The sequence below is a fragment of the Stegodyphus dumicola genome, chromosome 5 (assembly GCF_044657685.1).
Source record: "Stegodyphus dumicola isolate Sdum_Otavi_A_Nest chromosome 5, ASM4465768v1".
In the NCBI taxonomy this organism is placed as follows: Eukaryota; Metazoa; Arthropoda; class Arachnida; order Araneae; family Eresidae; genus Stegodyphus; species Stegodyphus dumicola.
The window spans coordinates 126,928,300-126,947,760 of NC_140772.1; the positions used below are offsets into that span (position 1 = coordinate 126,928,300).

At 34.4% G+C, this 19,461-nt stretch overlaps 1 protein-coding gene across 2 annotated transcripts in view; it reads right to left on the bottom strand.

The window, feature by feature from the left end:
- Positions 1–19,461, bottom strand: part of LOC118198398 (G protein-activated inward rectifier potassium channel 3-like) — a 223,008-nt gene that overhangs the window by 187,146 nt on the left and 16,401 nt on the right. The gene's annotated exons all lie outside the window — the stretch shown is intronic.

Sequence of the window (19,461 nt, forward strand, 5' to 3'; positions counted from 1 at the left end):
TAACTACACATTTACTGTAATATATATATAATAAATACATGTTCACTCATTTCACTCATATAAAGGAACACATTACTGCAATAAAAATTAGTGAACTATCTCAAGATTTAAAGCGGTAGTTTCAAAAATATCTCAAAGTCTCATCTAAATTTTATATTAAAATTCTATACGTTGCTTTTAACAAGAAATGCAATTTCTAAAAGATGGGTCAAATTGAGCAACTCTAAGGAAATGAATTCAATTTACGTAAGTATGCTTTTTCTCGATAGAAGGTCTCAACGGGTTATAGAGCTCTACTAATAGATAATCACCTGAAATAAGAAGATCTGTCCTGCCTTGGACCTCGTCTGAAGCCCATCTAATGTTTTCGCAATGAACTGTGGCACGTGTCTCACGAGGTCTAACGAAGTGGAACACTTCGAAACCGAATAACAACCGGAATGACTTCTAATGACGAGACGTATTCTCGATTTCATTAGGAAATAGCCTAGGAAAAAAAGAACTAACCAACCAACGGGAACGGATTCGTTTTGCGGTTCTATTTAAAAGAGAAAATTTCATTTCCTTTTTAAGTCTATTTTCTACTCTACCAACTGCATGCCATTTTAATTCTTTGAAACAGTCCTAATCCAGTACAAAAGACATATCTACGAATGAGAAATATAATCTCGGTATATGAATTATGATATAAGATACGGCTGCAAAAACAGGCTTTGTGATTGTCTATAGCAGGGGTTCTCATCCGGTGGTACACGTACCACTGATGGTACGCAAGAGAAAAATAGGTGGTACGCAAAGTATTTCAAACTATTAAATTCAAAAATTAAAACCCCAAATCCTGATTGAGGTTTTCCACTAACACTCGTAAATTTATGATCTCAGCTTTGTTCAAGAAAGGTGGTGGTCGTAGTACTTTGTAGTGGTGGCACTAAAGGGTTTCAGTTTTTGTTTAGATGGTACGCGTTAGTCAAAAAGTTCAGAATCGCTGATCTATAGAAATGAAAACTATGCTTCAGAATTCAGAACTATGCTTTCTATCCCTTCCCATTGTTTTAAAATGACTTTACTTCACACAGTTTTTCTCGCCTTTATACAGATAGTCTCGCATGCTTTACCTAGGCAGACAACTACATGTTATTTTAAATTTGGTTTTCTTATACTCAGTCTTACAAAATTAAATTTCAATCTCATTTATTTTCACCCTTCATTAAAAGACACTTTTTATTACTCGAGCCACACAAGCCTATTTAATTTTACAAAAATTTAATAAAATAATCCTCATTTTGTATAGCTCCTAAATTTTGAAATATTAACGTGATATAAAAAAGTGTCAGACGTATAAGAAAACGTTTGCAAAGTTTTTTTTAAAGCTCTTGTGGATTTAGATTATTTCATTGCAGCAAAGCACACGACGGTGTCTGCATTCGTCGAGCACGTTCTGGCTCGCATCCTACGTTATATAGCGGAAAACCATGAAAAGGCTTACACAGCCAGCCCATTTGGCAGGATTTGAATCTAGGTGGAGCTACCAGCGTTCAGCGATTTTAGCACTAAGCCGTCGGAGGCGCAAAAGTTCGTATGACCTTCACGGATATGTGACAATAATTTGTATTTCATTTTCTTTTACCGTATTTATTTTCTTTAATTTGTATTTTTATTAATAAATAATATATATGTATAATTCGCATATATGTATAATAAATTCGTAAATATGTATTTCATTTTCTTTAATTTGTATTTTTATTAAAAAATTCGCATTTATTGAATAAAGAATTTTTGTTTTGCAGATTTCCCAAACTTGAAAATGTAACTGAGTAAAGAGTGTGCATTGCATTTTGTTTCTGCAACTAAAGTTTTGCTACAAAAGCGTTCACAATGCTTCAAAAAGATCTGTAGAAACAGTAGTTCATTAAAAACATGAATTTTAGATATGTCAGGTATTCAAGGAAAACAGACAGCGTTAAAACTTAACTACGCTTTGGTAAACCATCAACTTAACTAATTAGCAACATGTTGATCAAGTAAGAGATCAGTTAGCAATCGTCTTTTAACAATTAGGAATGTTATTGAACAAAGTCCTGTATCATTTGAATTCTGTCAAGCAATTCTGAAAGAGCTTGCGGAGAGGCATTTATACAGGCGTTCAAAATTTGGCAGTCCCCCTCCCCAAATAACAAAATGTAGTTCAAGTGGCGCAAGAGATGCTTTTCCATGGCGAGTCCTTCTTGAAATGCATTATTATAAGTCATGAAACATGATATACAAACAGTTATAAGGTCAGGTTAATGGCGCTTGAAAGTTACAAGAAGATCAAAATGATCATGTCAAAATCGTCCAAAAGTCAAGGTAATACTGACCATTTTCTTGGTCAGCATTACCACGGTTTTCTTGACTAAGAAAATGGTTGATTGCCAACATGGTTGACTGCTAACATTTGATTGACTTGGCGTTGCGCATCGTGAATTTCTACCAGCTGGACAAGCTGTTAAAGAATATCAGCTGAGATTTTTACGGTGTTTGCGTGTAATAATTCAGAGATAGTGATCTGAGTTATTGAAAGATAACTCACGGATCGCGATAATGCACTTTTTCACAACATTCTAATTGATCGTGACGTTTTATCCCAAAATTCAAGAAATACGATCCGTAACATCTGTACCACCAAACCAACTTACAAGTCGCTAAATTTTCAGAAGTCTGCAAACGCTGCAAACCATCCATATACTATAACAGTTCTTTAGGTAACCATATCCTTTGTAAGTTGCAATTCAAAAATTCGCCGAATCACTTTTACTTTTGTAAAATGTCGCCAGACTGCACCAAGGTGGTTGCGCTAATACATAAATACCTTGTATTCCATCTGATGTGGCATCATGCGACTTTTTCCTTATTCGCACAGTTAAAATTGCTTTTTAGTCCCCCCGTTCTGAGCAGGGTTCGTTATAAGGTCGGTACTGATCCTCGAGGATCTATGAAATTTTAAAGGGAGTCAACTATGATCAAGGGGTCGTTAGCTGTATATGCACCAGACATAATGAAGATCCCATTGATTGCCAAAACATTAATAAAATTTATAATTGTTATTGATATTATTTATCGATATCTCGTAGTAAGGATGATAATATATATATATATATATACGGCATTTCCTATTTAATTGCAAGAGGCGAATACACGCATAGAGTTGACTAAAATTGAATATTACCATACTTCCAGACATATTGACTAAGTTATGAAAATGAATCTGGATCCAAAAGTCAGAAATGGATCCGAAATTATGAAGTTCAGTAGACACATGGGATTTCAACTGCGGTATAAACCTAACATTGCGGTACAACCTAAGAAAAGGTATAAATTTTTAAAATTTTTTCATGCTTTCATAAATCTGTAGCCGAGGTTAGAGGGTTAAAGGTTAATAAATTTGCCATGCAGCTAGATGAATAGATGTTAATAGATTTTATGAATAAATTTTAATAATCTACGTGCGTTATTATAACGATAAAAAATAAAAGAGGGCTTTTTATCGCAAAACCTCACGGAACAGGCATAAGAGCAAAAAACATATTTCACTTTTTTCAAAATATTTTCTAGCAGAATAATACGCTCCTGTTCAACAATACTTCAATATCTCGTGATACTGCTCATTCCATTTACCGGGTGTAATAAATATTAGCTTGCTTGAAGGTGTAATAAATATTAATATAATGACAAATAAATTGAATGAAATTACCAAGAAATTTATGGAATCATTTCTAATACTTTCTGATCACAGTAGCCAATGAATTTTAAATACAGTTACCAACTGATTTTAGAATTACTAACCATTACATTTTACATGTAAAAGAATGGGTACTAGCAACACCTCCTAGAACTAATTCAAGGCCACGGCGCGTTTGCCAGGAGGAGGTGTGACGTCAGTGTCAGTAGGGATTGTATTTCATTTAACTCTCCCCACCCAGGACTGTGGTGGGTGGATTTCCGGAGTTTTGACGGTCACTTGGTCAGAAATCGTCCATAAGAACAGTCGACATTTTCTTTCTTTTTTCAGATATTTCTATATTATAAGTATTCCACTTTATTATTTGTTTTTCAAATTTTTGATATGGTTTACACATGCTGTGTACCTAACTGTAAAGGGAACTATCCAAATGGTCCAAAAGTACAGGTTTTCTCTTTTCCGAAAGAGAAAGAATTCTTAAATAAATGGATAAAGGCGATTCATAGAAGCAATTTCAAGCCAACAAAATTTTCGAAGGTAAGTTGCGTTTTTTTTTTTTTTTTTTTTTTTTTTTTTTTTTTTTTTTTAGTGTAGTGTTTTCCAAATGGTGTCCTCGAATACCTGACGTATTTTGAGGGAGATTGAGTTCTGCATGAGACGATGAAAAAATGACATTTTACAAATTAGAAATATTGTTGTCGTGTTTATATTTGCTGAACAATACAATATTTATGAGATAACGCTGAACTATCCGTGAGCTCACCATTGGCTGCTGAACACTAGTACTTCCATCTGGGCTCGAATCCTGCAAATGGTCTTTTTCATAATTTTTTATACGTGTAATATAAATGTGAGCTAACTTCCTTTCGATATCTCTACGTACGTATTCCTTCCCTCAGACAACCCTCACTTGCTCTGTTGTATTTGAACAGAAAAACCCTCCACGAAAACATCCCTCGTCTTAGGCAAGTAGCCCTTGCATGCTTTGTCGATAATCAATAAAGAAGATAACAATCTTTGTCAAGACACAATAACACGCCGAATAAATACTAATTCAGAAGTCAAACAACAAAAATCAGCGTTATACCTACAAAATTTTCACAGGACTAGTTTCGATGGTTTTACCGAACCATCATCTTCAGCTGCAAAACCGCAAATGAACAAGATAGGAAATAATGATTAGATAAGATAAGAAAGCCTGGACAAGAATAAGCAAGTGGCGCCATCTGTTGGCGAAACCAGAACTAAAACATAATTTCTCTAAAAGCCGAAGGCAAATTTGGATTGGAATTAGGATCGTTAACTAGAACAGAAAGATTTTTATGAATGTGAAATGCCTCTAGAAAATCCAGTTCTCCAATGGAAGATGTTTTTTGAATAATTTTGGCAGCAGAAAAATTGAAAGTGTGATTTTCGGACCAACAATGTTGAGCAACAGAAGACCTCTGTGTTTCCTTTTTTCTAACATATGCCTCATGTTCTTTGACGCGAAATTTTAAGGCTCTCTTAGTTTGGCCAATGTAAATTAAACCACACTGGCAAGGAATCCTATAAATACGCCAGGAATTCATATCCGGAATGGGGTCCTTGAGTATAGAAGTTGGAATTTTATTGATGGGAGAAAAAACAACCCGAAAGTTAAATTTCTGCAAAATATGTGCAACTTTATAGCTAATTGATGGAAAGAAGGGAATGACAACAGAATTTTTATAATCTCCTAAAATAAGAGTGTGGCTTTTAGTGTGTTGAGATGAGAATTTTTTAACTGCTTGATTAATAATGTTGGGTGAAAAGCCCCTCTCAATAGCTATTGCTTTTAAATAATTTAGTTCTTCATCAAGGGCTAGTTTGGAGGAGCAAACTTGAAGAGCACGGAAAACATAGGAATAAAATGAAGCTAACTTTTGTTTAGTCGAATGACATGATTTAAAGTGTGGTGGAAGGCAAACCGATGAAGGTTTACGGTAAACTGTAGTACTGAAGTTGGATGTGTTACGTGTGACCAGAATGTCGAGAAACGGAAGAGAATTGCAAGTCTCAAGTTCAAAAGTGAACTGAATAGCAGGATCAATAGAATTCATTGTTGAAAGAACTTTATTTAGATCATCTTTATTACCTTCAAACAGGGTAAAAGTATCGTCTACGTAGCGGAACCATGCCGGGAAGTTTAAAGTTTCAAACAATTTTGATTCATAATAATGCATGTAGATATCAGCCAGGATGGGACTGACGGGGCTTCCCATGGCTAATCCCTCAGTTTGCTTGTAATATTTATTTTGGAAAACAAAATGTGTTTGTTTCAAACAGAGTTGAGTGAGAGAAATTAGCTCATCAATTTCGATGCAAGAGAAATGAAATTCGCGAAGTCTGGTTTCTAGACATCTTAATGCACCCTCCACTGGGACATTGGTGAATAATGATTTTACATCAAAAGAAACCATGAGTAAATTACTAGGAGAAATGTTTTTAACCTTTTTTACAAACTCTATTGAATTTTTTATGGTGTAAATGTTATTGTCTAATAGAGTGGAAAATCTAGAAACTAAATATTTAGCTAAAGGATACGAGGCAGTACCTAAATTTGATACAATAGGGCGGAAAGGAATACCACTTTTATGAATTTTGGGAAGAGCATATAATCTGGCACAATTCGCAACAGATGGGATAAGCGAATGTTTTAAGTTGCTTGAAATGATTTGCGAAGATTTGATCGCAGTTTTTATTTTGGATAAGTCCGAAGGTGAAGGATCTTTAGGGATCGGATTATATGGTCCTTCGTTTAAGAGTTTAGTGACACCATCGATGTAAGTGTTCCATCCATGTAAAATCCATGACGACTATCTGGCCACTTTTGTCGGCCTTTGAAATAATATCCGGGTTAGAATGAATTTCGCGCATTGTAGCTCTTTCTCTCGCAGTTAGATTTGGTTTCAAAGGTTTATTATTGAATTTCACATTATGAGCGATAAGATGCCTAATCATTTCTTTCTGTGAATCTGAAACTTTACTGAACTTGAAAGCTTTTTCGATAGGAGCCAAAATCTTTGGAATCGAGGGTTTACAGGTTTGTGAGAAGTTAAAATTATATTTTAGAATTCTCTCTTGTTCTTCTGAAAGACTAACATTAGAAATATTAACTATTGGCTTGATGTTTACAATGGGAAGATTTTTTGAACTACTTGAACTGGAAGACTGTAAAAGAAGTTTTTCGAATTTAATTGCAAGGGTGTTTTTATGACGGTTAACTGCATTCTCCGTTCTAGACCAAGACTTTTGCTCAAGGCCAGTGAATTTTGGATATGATTTAGCGAGTTCCAGATGAAGCTTATAGAGTTCATGTTCAACTTTGGACAATTGTTGACGTGTATCTCTTATCACGGACCGAAGTAAGGCAAGCTTGCAATTTAACAGAATTCTTGAAACACGACTCGAAAGTTTTTGATTAGTTTTGATTTGAATAAAATTGGGGATCAATTTTTTACATTTACATTTAAGTAAAAAGTCAAGATGATTCAGGAATTTTTGCCGTTTCAGGCGTAATTTAGTGAAACGATTAACGGATGAAGGCATGATAAACAATGCAGAAAATCAAACTAAATTAAATGAGCAATAATAAAGTACACACAAAACAGCAGAAAAATCCCTCACTGAAATGAATAGAAAACAAAACGTTTGTAAGCAAAATGCATGAAATCAGACAAGCAAAGCACAATATCCAAATGTACAAAACATAAACATAACTTGAAAATTGCAAAAATGTACTCACCGAAACTCCTACAATCACAAAATGGCGGCCACACCACGTGCAAAAAAGAAAGCAAAATGTAAGCCTGTTTGGGGCTTCTATAATTAAGACACAATAACACGCCGAATAAATCGCTCATAATGTGAAATTCAATAATAAACCTTTGAAACCAAATCTAACTGCGAGAGAAAGAGCTACAATGCTCGAAATTCATTCTAACCCGGATATTATCATTTCAAAGGCCGACAAAGGTGGCCAGATAGTCGTCATGGATTTTACATGGATGGAACACTTACATCGATGGTGTCACTAAACTCTTAAACGAAGGACCATATAATCCGATCCCTAAAGATCCTTCACCTTCGGACTTATCCAAAATAAAAACTGCGATCAAATCTTCGCAAATCATTTCAAGCAACTTAAAACATTCGCTTATCCCATCTGTTGCGAATTGTGCCAGATTATATGCTCTTCCCAAAATTCATAAAAGTGGTATTCCTTTCCGCCCTAATGTATCAAATTTAGGTACTGCCTCGTATCCTTTAGCTAAATATTTAGTTTCTAGATTTTCCACTCTATTAGACAATAACATTTACACCATAAAAAATTCAATAGAGTTTGTAAAAAAGGTTAAAAACATTTCTCCTAGTAATTTACTCATGGTTTCTTTTGATGTAAAATCATTATTCACCAATGTCCCAGTGGAGGGTGCATTAAGATGTCTAGAAACCAGACTTCGCGAATTTCATTTCTCTTACATCGAAATTGATGAGCTAATTTCTCTCACTCAACTCTGTTTGAAACAAACACATTTTGTTTTCCAAAATAAATATTACAAGCAAACTGAGGGATTAGCCATGGGAAGTCCCCTCAGTCCCATCCTGGCTGATATCTACATGCATTATTATGAATCAAAATTGTTTGAAACTTTAAACTTCCCGGCATGGTTCCGCTACGTAGACGATACTTTTACCCTGTTTGAAGGTAATAAAGATGATCTAAATAAAGTTCTTTCAACAATGAATTCTATTGATCCTGCTATTCAGTTCACTTTTGAACTTGAGACTTGCAATTCTCTTCCGTTTCTCGACATTCTGGTCACACGTAACACATCCAACTTCAGTACTACAGTTTACCGTAAACCTTCATCGGTTTGCCTTCCACCACACTTTAAATCATGTCATTCGACTAAACAAAAGTTAGCTTCATTTTATTCCTATGTTTTCCGTGCTCTTCAAGTTTGCTCCTCCAAACTAGCCCTTGATGAAGAACTAAATTATTTAAAAGCAATAGCTATTGAGAGGGGCTTTTCACCCAACATTATTAATCAAGCAGTTAAAAAATTCTCATCTCAACACACTAAAAGCCACACTCTTATTTTAGGAGATTATAAAAATTCTGTTGTCATTCCCTTCTTTCCATCAATTAGCTATAAAGTTGCACATATTTTGCAGAAATTTAACTTTCGGGTTGTTTTTTCTCCCATCAATAAAATTCCAACTTCTATACTCAAGGACCCCATTCCGGATATGAATTCCTGGCGTATTTATAGGATTCCTTGCCAGTGTGGTTTAATTTACATTGGCCAAACTAAGAGAGCCTTAAAATTTCGCGTCAAAGAACATGAGGCATATGTTAGAAAAAAGGAAACACAGAGGTCTTCTGTTGCTCAACATTGTTGGTCCGAAAATCACACTTTCAATTTTTCTGCTGCCAAAATTATTCAAAAAACATCTTCCATTGGAGAACTGGATTTTCTAGAGGCATTTCACATTCATAAAAATCTTTCTGTTCTAGTTAACGATCCTAATTCCAATCCAAATTTGCCTTCGGCTTTTAGAGAAATTATGTTTTAGTTCTGGTTTCGCCAACAGATGGCGCCACTTGCTTATTCTTGTCCAGGCTTTCTTATCTTATCTAATCATTATTTCCTATCTTGTTCATTTGCGGTTTTGCAGCTGAAGATGATGGTTCGGTAAAACCATCGAAACTAGTCCTGTGAAAATTTTGTAGGTATAACGCTGATTTTTGTTGTTTGACTTCTGAATTAGTATTTATTCGGCGTGTTATTGTGTCTTGACAAAGATTGTTATCTTCTTTATTGATTATCGACAAAGCATGCAAGGGCTACTTGCCTAAGACGAGGGATGTTTTCGTGGAGGGTTTTTCTGTTCAAATACAACAGAGCAAGTGAGGGTTGTCTGAGGGAAGGAATACGTACGTAGAGATATCGAAAGGAAGTTAGCTCACATTTATATTACACGTATAAAAAATTATGAAAAAGACCATTTGCAGGATTCGAGCCCAGATGGAAGTACTAGTGTTCAGCAGCCAATGGTGAGCTCACGGATAGTTCAGCGTTATCTCATAAATATTGTATTGTTCAGCAAATATAAACACGACAACAATATTTCTAATTTGTAAAATGTCATTTTTTCATCGTCTCATGCAGAACTCAATCTCCCTCAAAATACGTCAGGTATTCGAGGACACCATTTGGAAAACACTACACTAAACTATCCTCATTGAAAATTAAGCAAAAAGGCTATCTTAGATCGGCGTAGATCTTTAATAAAATTCTCTTTTTGGTTTAGGAGGTGATCGGACATAAATCATGCTTCTCCAGAAGTAATTGTTTCTGTAAAGGTTGGAAAACCAACAATCATATTTATATGGAAATCACATATAAATCACAAATATTGCTATCCACAGTTTTCTTCATCCACTTTTGCAAAACACTTTTTTTTCTCATGAAGCAATGGGACTTATGTCTGACCCTCCTCGATATCCGTACAGTTTTATTCACATTCTGCACATACCTAAGGATGCTTTTTTGCCTAATTTAAAATTTTATATTGGCATATTTTTCTTCCAACGAGACAATGCTTATTGTTAAGATGACAGTACTCGTAAGAAATTAAAAATTGAACTTTAAATAACTTACACCGCATCAGGTATCAGATTACACAGATGTGTAACAATATTTCACTTACTTATCACAAAGGTTTCTTCATTTCAAATTTCTTTTTTGCATGCAATTATGCGTATATAACCCTATTTTACTAAACCTCCTCCCGTTTATGAGATCTCGCTCTTCAATATATATGTACTTTTTAAAGTAACTTCTAAAAGTAAAATATAGTTATGTTTTTTTTACAATCTATAATAAGAGTTACTGATTGTTTTATTACATCTCTTTTTGTTATTACCTAAAAATGATAATTGTAACTATTTTATTACCAATATAATAAAGTAAACTAAGTAAAACTATTTCGACTCGATGGTATAAGTTAATTCCATAATACACCAGCATAGCAACTGCTTTAAATAGTAACGGACAAATTTCTTACTAGACAAACATTTTTAAATCACTTAAATCTTTAAAGCGCATCTGATAGCTGCAAATGCACAAAATCTAAAATGTCTCTAACCGCATGATCCCAAATCTTGCTATAAAAGTTTTTGTCAACTCAGAATTCCTATATGGCTGTTGGCAATAAGAAATGTGATAAGGTTTGAAGCTACCGTATTGCCTACACAGGAAACCTAAGCTGAGCTTTTCCCCGCTTATATTTGTTAAAATGTAAATTATTTTGCTTTGAGATTTTTTATCAGGAAAAAAACTTGACACTTAGAAACATGTTTCGAAAAAAATACGGAAAATTTATATAAATCTGGCATAATCACATCCCCTCATTGGCACTGTTTGGCAAAAAAAAAAAAAATATCTTCAAAGAATGTATTTAGTCTGTAAAGAAACCTTCTACAAATTTATATATATATACATATCAATAGCGTAATACAATAACCTGAAACTCGAATGTACCATAGAATTATAAATATTTGTACGAATATATACTTCAGTATAAGAAACTTCTGACCACTCATAAATTCATTACCAACAAGCATGATTCCATGGAAATATCTTTAATTAAATTTTAAAGCAGAATTGATGGAAAGTTTGGGATAAAACATCATGAAATAATATGCCCATAATCATGCGTGCGATTCCGCAGCTCATATAAGTATACATCAATGGCAAGTATGTTCTTTTTATCCAAGACAGAAGCATCCATCTTAGAATCCATCTTAGAAGCATTGCAGAAAGTAATTTTTAACGCATAATAGAAGCCAACGGTTTTCAAAATCCGAATCGAAAAAGTATAGTAATTTAAAATTCGCTGAATGATTAATCAACGCAACAGATTATTAAATAAGAAAACTTGAAAATGCATAATAATTATGACTTACGATAAGAGTTCAAATTTTCACCATGTCTCTTATTTAACAACTGACCCGAGAACTTCTCAGTCCCGCACTGTGGTATGAATTGATACACTAATCGCACTGCGAACTGAAAGCTTCCTTTTTAATATCGCTTTGTCACATGTTCAATAAATAACAACGGTTTTCAACAACACAATAATTATATATTAACCTTAGCACAATAGTGTTAATAAATATGTTTAGCCCAAATTTGCAAAAAATATGAAAGATTTTTTTACCAAATCTTTCATATTTTTGCAAGAAAAGGCTAAACGCTTTCATACAGAGATTTGAATTGCCCTATGCTATTACGGATTATTAGTTGTAATTTATCGCGATGAAACATTCGACATCTATCTTCTTTTAAATTAATTAAATTAGGAAAACTTCACTAAATTGTAAAAGGGGTGACTTTTATGGAGAAGTTTGTGAAAAATATGTTGATCAATTACTTCTGAAAACTCTTTTAGACATCATATTCTAAAATAATCTTGTGACGCCAAGACATGGAAAAAAATGCATGATGATATGATTCCAAAACAAAAAGTTTCTTGTTCAATTGTCGAATGTTGGCACTGACGCATATATTGATGCTACGACGCATTTAACTGCAGACGTATACAGAGTTCTGACACGCCTGACACTTTTTCAATGGAATAATCAATAATGAATCCAAATAAATAAAATAAAGATACCAGCTGCGAGACAGGATACTAATTTCATGCGCTAACTTACCTTGAACGTACTCCTTATCATCCATGCAATCTACATTAACAAATACCTGAAAATATTCTAACACCAAGCGAAAACCTCCAAATGTAATCCCACTTTGACTGTCTAAAATCTCAATTCTTATTTAAATTTACAGCCAAGCAGCCTACATAAAATTAATTTTCGTCGAAGGACATTAAAATACAGAATCCTGTGGTTGAACTAGATGGAAATATTAAACTCACTGAACTATGTGCATAGTTTTGTTTTATGGCACTACAGGACACATATTGAGTAACTTATGGCTAACATACGTACAGATTTTAGTTTGTCGTTGGTTTGGTTTATTTGATTACGACAAAGCACTTGAAGGCTATCTGCCTACGGGAAAGGATGCCTTCATGAAGGACTCTCTAAGGGAAATTGGCTTGTATATACATTACACATGGAGAAACCACGAAAACGCCCATGCAGCTAGCCCTATCGAGGGATTCGAATTACCAGTGTTCAGTGACCTCTCGGTCGCTGGTGGGTCTATCTTTGGAAAATTCCTTCATAGTATATCTTTGGAAAATTCCTTCATAGTATGTCTTTTTAAAGCACAGCATTTGATACTTACCTTATAGCAACATATAAGAACGCTAGAATATATCAAGTCTATTTAGTCGTTAAACGTCAAACTAGCCTTACTTCAGCATAAAAAGTGTTACATGCATGTCCAGAATATTAAGCGGCATTTATTTTCCTCATTGAAATTTACATCAGGCAAATGATGACTATAATGACTGATTCAAAGCGCCATAAAATGCTACCAGCTTTATAATTCAGTTTGGCTTTAAATTTGGGTATCTCCGCTTTGTATTCTAAAAGTAGTAATAACTTTTTTGGACTGCACCTTTCTAGATAAATCTATGTCGCATGGCTTGCGTAACGCTGATGACGTAGGTAATTGGGAACTTAAATTCAGAATTTTGAGAACTAAAAGCTTTCTGATCTAAACCAAAATCTTCTTGGCGATCTTTCACATTGGATAAATGCGCACTTCGCTTCTATCTTCTATGCTGCTAGGACGCTATTTTGCTTTTCTTCCTGTCGCAATAGTATCAAAAATGTAAATGTTCTTGAATAGGCACGATTAGAGTGTCAAGTAAATTGTACCTCAAATATCAATTTAAATAAAAATGGAATTTAATCTGCCGCGACTGCCAAGTGTCTTAGATATTACAAATTCAAGATGTTAGCATTGTACGGAATCAGAAGTCTTCAGTATTCCATCTATATCTTTCGCCATCAGTATTTCTGCGTTTCTATGTCTCAGTAATTCCTACATCAGTACTCCTAAATTTGTTTTCAACCACACACACACACACACCACACACACACACACACACATATACATATATTGCATTTATAGGATTATTTGAAATTTATTGCTTATGAATTTCAATTTTTGGTCTTGGAAAAATAGTTCTAAATCTCTTACTTTAGTCTTTACTGACAAATTTTTGAGCAACTTAATGCGCGAAAATACTAGGCATGATTATATTTTCTTTAAAAAAATTGTTTTGTAATTAAATATATACATATAATATATCATTAAGGTGTTGGCTGTTATTACAAACTGTTATCCGGCTTAGCAATGACTTGTAGAAGTAGCATGTCAGTGCCTGTGGAGTTCCTCACCAAATTCTCTGTAACTGCAGAGTTACATTACAGTTATCCAGGAATAGCTGGAGACACCTGATCATCAGACCATAATTGTGCTCTACTGGCTAAAGATCTGGCGATCCAGCTGACTAAATAACTGTTTAAGAAGTACGAAGATAATCGATAGAAATGATTCCCACGTGCGGTCGAACATTATCCTGTTGAAATGTAAAACAAGAGTGCCACAAAATGAAGTGTAACACAGCGGAGCGTAGAATATCTTTGACGCACCGTAAGTGCTAGTGTGTCACGAATGGCAGGCAAAATTGTCTAACTATCAAATGAAATATCATTACGGACATAACTCTGTTAACGGGCTGTGCGACGGTGAGAGTCGAGTCGGTTGTCTCACTGCTTTGCTCAACGTACTCAGACACATCTTCGCTGGTCATCGTGGCTTATTTCGATGCAAGATTCTTCGCTGCAGAGAATTCTACTCCAATTAATGAAATTCCATACGAATGAGAGATAGTCGACATAACGCGTCGCGAGAGCTAAACTCGTTCTTCGAGTCGCCTATTAATGGTCCTTGTGCTGCAAAAGCCGGTCTGAGGATTGCTCTACCCTCAGTTTTGTAATCATTTATTTGCATGCGCGACTGAAAAGTATTCTCATAAAAATGTCCTTATAATAATTCCCTTATTTATTTATTTTTAAATTTGTCACTTTGCAGCATCTAAGGTAGCTATTACCATTCATTTCTGAAATGAAAACGTTTTGATTATTCATTATTATAAAATAACATTCCATCTTTAATTTTTCTTTCTATTCAAAATAATATGCAGACTGATTCTCTCATTTACAGAACTGTTTTGCAATAGAATCCTGTCATTTGATTTTTGCGCTAAAAATGAAAATCTTTTCTTGAAAAGTTTTGTATTGACCAGTAACATTTCACAACAGTGTGCATGTCGATGCTCGTCACTCAAAAATATTTTCGACACTTTTTTACTATCTGTAATCCTGGCTTCAAACATGTAGTAAAATGGCAGGCCTTTTAGCAAATATCGAGTATACACGCGGCAGCACCCAACTGACGCATGCGCATATTACATACGTTTGAGTGCGAGTAGATTTACATGCTTTATATGTAACCGTTAGTTAGCTGAACAGTATTGACTGGCTTAGACATGATACGTATCTGTCACATAAGCCTTTTTTTTTTTTTTTTTTTAATGATAAATTTCTTGTTTCCAAGAAAATGCTTATTTATGAACAGAATAGTACTTATAAGCTGTAAAGATTGCCAACAAATATTTTTTTTACCAATTCACAAGTCGACATGGAGTTGGCAACATTTCGTAGGATTGCGGATAATCAGAAAAATAGCATCTATTCTAAAGCTGATATATTATTTTTAATTGCATACAAATTTAAATATTTCTCTGCTCAATTTATATCCGATCGCTGAGTTTTCAAGAAAAATTATCTCAAACTTATAACGTATTTCTCCCGCCTTCTTGGCATGACTTCGTGGTGTGGTGGTCTGCACGTTGGGCGCGTATTCCAGAGGTTCGCGCTCGATTTCCGGCGAAGGCGTTGCTAATGTTTCATCTTGCCTGCTTCAAAAAAATAACATAACGTTTATACAGTGGCGCCCGAAATAAAGGGTAGTGGATGATGAATCTCCACACCCAGAATTTGATGATTAGGTCCCCTAAAAACCCCAATCGCCCTTTCAAAGAGGGAGTATATAAGGTATTTCTCCCGTCTTCTTGGCATGCCTTCATGGTGTAGTGGTCTGCATGCTGGGTGCGTATTCCAGAGGTCCGTTGTTCTGTTTCCGGCGAAGGCGTTGCTAATTTTTCGTCTTGCCTGCTTCAAAAAAATATCTACTGTCTCTACAAACTTTAAAATTAAATAGTTCGATCAGTTTCGTCGTACGGAGTCATACATTTTGTAATTCACTTAATGAATATAACACTCTTGCAAATAGAGTACTGAAATTAGGAAATGTATTAAGTGTTATATTTCATTATTTTTACAAAACTGACTTTTTTAAATTTAAAAAATACCGAAACAGGAACGTTTGTATCATTTAAAATATTTCTGTTAATGAAATTATATGTTTACGACTAACGGTTGCGAAAATAAAGGCCGGTTAAGGATTTTAGGGGACAAGGTGTATGTGTGTGTGTATATATATATATATATATATATATATATATATACTATATATCAAGATTATATTAGTTTGTGACGGTTTGTAAGGGACAATTACACTGCTGTTCCTTACAGACTGTTATAAAATAGTAATTAATACATCTTGATCTACTTTATTGCATCTGCTGTAGCATACTTGTGTTATTATCGCCTTTAAATAATTAACATGTATTTTTAACTACACATTTACTGTAATATATATATAATAAATACATGTTCACTCATTTCACTCATATAAAGGAACACATTACTGCAATAAAAATTAGTGAACTATCTCAAGATTTAAAGCGGTAGTTTCAAAAATATCTCAAAGTCTCATCTAAATTTTATATTAAAATTCTATACGTTGCTTTTAACAAGAAATGCAATTTCTAAAAGATGGGTCAAATTGAGCAACTCTAAGGAAATGAATTCAATTTACGTAAGTATGCTTTTTCTCGATAGAAGGTCTCAACGGGTTATAGAGCTCTACTAATAGATAATCACCTGAAATAAGAAGATCTGTCCTGCCTTGGACCTCGTCTGAAGCCCATCTAATGTTTTCGCAATGAACTGTGGCACGTGTCTCACGAGGTCTAACGAAGTGGAACACTTCGAAACCGAATAACAACCGGAATGACTTCTAATGACGAGACGTATTCTCGATTTCATTAGGAAATAGCCTAGGAAAAAAAGAACTAACCAACCAACGGGAACGGATTCGTTTTGCGGTTCTATTTAAAAGAGAAAATTTCATTTCCTTTTTAAGTCTATTTTCTACTCTACCAACTGCATGCCATTTTAATTCTTTGAAACAGTCCTAATCCAGTACAAAAGACATATCTACGAATGAGAAATATAATCTCGGTATATGAATTATGATATAAGATACGGCTGCAAAAACAGGCTTTGTGATTGTCTATAGCAGGGGTTCTCATCCGGTGGTACACGTACCACTGATGGTACGCAAGAGAAAAATAGGTGGTACGCAAAGTATTTCAAACTATTAAATTCAAAAATTAAAACCCCAAATCCTGATTGAGGTTTTCCACTAACACTCGTAAATTTATGATCTCAGCTTTGTTCAAGAAAGGTGGTGGTCGTAGTACTTTGTAGTGGTGGCACTAAAGGGTTTCAGTTTTTGTTTAGATGGTACGCGTTAGTCAAAAAGTTCAGAATCGCTGATCTATAGAAATGAAAACTATGCTTCAGAATTCAGAACTATGCTTTCTATCCCTTCCCATTGTTTTAAAATGACTTTACTTCACACAGTTTTTCTCGCCTTTATACAGATAGTCTCGCATGCTTTACCTAGGCAGACAACTACATGTTATTTTAAATTTGGTTTTCTTATACTCAGTCTTACAAAATTAAATTTCAATCTCATTTATTTTCACCCTTCATTAAAAGACACTTTTTATTACTCGAGCCACACAAGCCTATTTAATTTTACAAAAATTTAATAAAATAATCCTCATTTTGTATAGCTCCTAAATTTTGAAATATTAACGTGATATAAAAAAGTGTCAGACGTATAAGAAAACGTTTGCAAAGTTTTTTTTAAAGCTCTTGTGGATTTAGATTATTTCATTGCAGCAAAGCACACGACGGTGTCTGCATTCGTCGAGCACGTTCTGGCTCGCATCCTACGTTATATAGCGGAAAACCATGAAAAGGCTTACACAGCCAGCCCATTTGGCAGGATTTGAATCTAGGTGGAGCTACCAGCGTTCAGCGATTTTAGCACTAAGCCGTCGGAGGCGCAAAAGTTCGTATGACCTTCACGGATATGTGACAATAATTTGTATTTCATTTTCTTTTACCGTATTTATTTTCTTTAATTTGTATTTTTATTAATAAATAATATATATGTATAATTCGCATATATGTATAATAAATTCGTAAATATGTATTTCATTTTCTTTAATTTGTATTTTTATTAAAAAATTCGCATTTATTGAATAAAGAATTTTTGTTTTGCAGATTTCCCAAACTTGAAAATGTAACTGAGTAAAGAGTGTGCATTGCATTTTGTTTCTGCAACTAAAGTTTTGCTACAAAAGCGTTCACAATGCTTCAAAAAGATCTGTAGAAACAGTAGTTCATTAAAAACATGAATTTTAGATATGTCAGGTATTCAAGGAAAACAGACAGCGTTAAAACTTAACTACGCTTTGGTAAACCATCAACTTAACTAATTAGCAACATGTTGATCAAGTAAGAGATCAGTTAGCAATCGTCTTTTAACAATTAGGAATGTTATTGAACAAAGTCCTGTATCATTTGAATTCTGTCAAGCAATTCTGAAAGAGCTTGCGGAGAGGCATTTATACAGGCGTTCAAAATTTGGCAGTCCCCCTCCCCAAATAACAAAATGTAGTTCAAGTGGCGCAAGAGATGCTTTTCCATGGCGAGTCCTTCTTGAAATGCATTATTATAAGTCATGAAACATGATATACAAACAGTTATAAGGTCAGGTTAATGGCGCTTGAAAGTTACAAGAAGATCAAAATGATCATGTCAAAATCGTCCAAAAGTCAAGGTAATACTGACCATTTTCTTGGTCAGCATTACCACGGTTTTCTTGACTAAGAAAATGGTTGATTGCCAACATGGTTGACTGCTAACATTTGATTGACTTGGCGTTGCGCATCGTGAATTTCTACCAGCTGGACAAGCTGTTAAAGAATATCAGCTGAGATTTTTACGGTGTTTGCGTGTAATAATTCAGAGATAGTGATCTGAGTTATTGAAAGATAACTCACGGATCGCGATAATGCACTTTTTCACAACATTCTAATTGATCGTGACGTTTTATCCCAAAATTCAAGAAATACGATCCGTAACATCTGTACCACCAAACCAACTTACAAGTCGCTAAATTTTCAGAAGTCTGCAAACGCTGCAAACCATCCATATACTATAACAGTTCTTTAGGTAACCATATCCTTTGTAAGTTGCAATTCAAAAATTCGCCGAATCACTTTTACTTTTGTAAAATGTCGCCAGACTGCACCAAGGTGGTTGCGCTAATACATAAATACCTTGTATTCCATCTGATGTGGCATCATGCGACTTTTTCCTTATTCGCACAGTTAAAATTGCTTTTTAGTCCCCCCGTTCTGAGCAGGGTTCGTTATAAGGTCGGTACTGATCCTCGAGGATCTATGAA